Here is a 2548-nt window from a genome sequence, read left to right as displayed (position 1 = left end):
GCCAGTAGTCATATGCTTGTCTCAAAGATTAAGCCATGCAAGTCTAAGTACGAGCTCTCGTACAGTGAAACTGCGAATGGCTCATTAAATCAGTTATGGTTCATTTGATCGTACGTTTTACGTGGTTAACTGTGGAAATGCTAGAGCTAATACATGCGTGAAGCGCCGACCTCGCGGGAGGCGTGCTTTTATCAGACCAAAAACCGACCGGGCTTCGGCCCGCAACCTTTGGTGACTCTGGATAACTTTGCGGATCGCACGGTCTCGCACCGGCGACGGATCATTCAAGTGTCTGCCCTATCAACTTTCGTCGGTACGGTACTGGCCTACCGAGGTTCTTACGGGTAACGGAGAATCAGGGTTCGATTCCGGAGAGGGAGCCTGAGAAACGGCTACCACATCCAAGGAAGGCAGCAGGCGCGCAAATTACCCATTCCCGACGCGGGGAGGTAGTGACGAAAAATAACAATACAGGACTCTAAACGAGGCCCTGTAATTGGAATGAGTACACTTTAAAACCTTTAACGAGTATCCATTGGAGGGCAAGTCTGGTGCCAGCAGCCGCGGTAATTCCAGCTCCAAAAGTGTATATTTAAGTTGTTGCGGTTAAAAAGCTCGTAGTTGGATTTTGGGCGCAGGCGGCCGGTCCGTCGCAAGGCGTGTACTGGCCGTCCTGGCCTCACCTCCGGTTCTCCGCCGGTGCCCTTGACTGAGTGTCGGCGGCGGCCGGAACGTTTACTTTGAAAAAATTAGAGTGTTCAAAGCAGGCGATTCGCCTGAATAATGGTGCATGGAATAATGGAATAGGACCTCGGTTCTATTTTGTTGGTTTTCGGAGCGCGAGGTAATGATTAAGAGGGACAGACGGGGGCATTCGTACTGTGCCGTTAGAGGTGAAATTCTTGGATCGGCGCAAGACGAACGACTGCGAAAGCATTTGCCAAGAATGTTTTCTTTAATCAAGAGCGAAAGTCAGAGGTTCGAAGACGATCAGATACCGTCCTAGTTCTGACTATAAACGATGCCAACTAGCGATCGGGGGGCGTTAGTTTTACGACCTCTCCGGCAGCTTGCGGGAAACCAAAGTCTTTGGGTTCCGGGGGAAGTATGGTTGCAAAGCTGAAACTTAAAGGAATTGACGGAAGGGCACCACCAGGAGTGGAGCCTGCGGCTTAATTTGACTCAACACGGGAAATCTCACCCGGCCCGGACACAGTGAGGATTGACAGATTGAGAGCTCTTTCTTGATTCTGTGGGTGGTGGTGCATGGCCGTTCTTAGTTGGTGGAGCGATTTGTCTGGTTAATTCCGATAACGAACGAGACTCTGGCTTGCTAACTAGTTACGCGACCCAATCGGTCGGCGTCTAACTTCTTAGAGGGACTAGTGGCGTTTAGCCACACGAGATTGAGCAATAACAGGTCTGTGATGCCCTTAGATGTTCGGGGCCGCACGCGCGCTACACTGACCGGATCAGCATGTGCTCGCCTTGGCCGACAGGTCTGGGTAACCCGCTGAACCCCGGTCGTGCTAGGGATAGGGAATTGCAATTATTTCCCTTGAACGAGGAATTCCCAGTAAGCGCGAGTCATTAGCTCGCGTTGATTACGTCCCTGCCCTTTGTACACACCGCCCGTCGCTACTACCGATTGAATGGTTTAGTGAGGTCCTCCGATTGGACCTGGCGCGGCCGGCAACGGTCGAGCCGGCGTCCGAGAAGACGATCTAACTTGATCATTTAGAGGAAGTAAAAGTCGTAACAAGGTTTCCGTAGGTGAACCTGCGGAAGGATCATTAACGGTCTCGCAAACGCTTCGGCGAACGCGAAACTCGGACAAGCGAGAGAAAAAGTCTTTGCTACCCGGCGCCCGACCCGCGAGGAGCGGCGCGCCGGCCGGCGATTCGGTCACCCGGTAATGTTTGCGCGTCGAGTGCCGCGGTGCCGCGCGCTCCGGCTTCAAGCGTCGGCCTGGCCGACCGCTCGGCGCGGTCTATTTTGTCACCCTATAGTGCGAGGCACTGTGCGAGCGAAACAATCGTGGATGGCTCTTGGCGGTGGATCACTCGGCTCGTGAGTCGATGAAGGACGCAGCTAGCTGCGTGAATTAGTGTGAATTGCAGGACACATTGAGCATCGACGTTCTGAACGCAAATTGCGGCCTCGGGTCAATCCCGGGGCCGCGCCCGCCTCAGGGTCGCGTTGCAAACGTTCCGCGCGGGGATTTCTCCGCGCGGCTGCTGCGGCGTCGGACGCGCGAGCGCCCGTCCCGCTCAAGACAGCACGGCACGATGCGCGACGATCGCGACCAGAATCCCGCGCGGCGGCGGCGAGTCGACCTCGAAGAGGCCAACGGCTGGCGGCTCAAGGGCGGGAATCGAGGTGCGCGGCGGCGCGCGGCGCCGACGGCGAGCGCGGAACGGGAAGAATAGTCCCGGTCCTTACTTTCGGCCTGAGGTCGGACGAGGCTACCCGCTGAATTTAAGCATATTACTAAGCGGAGGAAAAGAAACTAACGAGGATTCCCTCAGTAACGGCGAGTGAAGCGGGA

At 55.4% G+C, this 2548-nt stretch overlaps 2 non-coding genes and 1 pseudogene across 2 annotated transcripts; all 3 read left to right on the top strand.

The window, feature by feature from the left end:
* LOC146142551 (small subunit ribosomal RNA) lies at window positions 1–1796 on the top strand. Its single transcript, XR_014500944.1, has one exon. It is a non-coding gene; the product is annotated as a small subunit ribosomal RNA (ribosomal RNA).
* Window positions 1797–2043: 247 nt separating this feature from the next.
* Window positions 2044–2197, top strand: LOC146142550 (5.8S ribosomal RNA). Its single transcript, XR_014499334.1, has one exon. It is a non-coding gene; the product is annotated as a 5.8S ribosomal RNA (ribosomal RNA).
* Window positions 2198–2445: 248 nt separating this feature from the next.
* Window positions 2446–2548, top strand: part of LOC146142549 (large subunit ribosomal RNA) — a 3679-nt pseudogene continuing 3576 nt past the window's right edge.

This window comes from Ascidiella aspersa, chromosome 5 (assembly GCF_963924565.1).
Source record: "Ascidiella aspersa chromosome 5, kaAscAspe10.2, whole genome shotgun sequence".
Lineage (NCBI taxonomy): Eukaryota > Metazoa > Chordata > Ascidiacea > Phlebobranchia > Ascidiidae > Ascidiella > Ascidiella aspersa.
The sequence above is the reverse complement of the archived record's forward strand: the minus strand, read 5'-3'. Positions and strand labels throughout refer to the sequence as shown.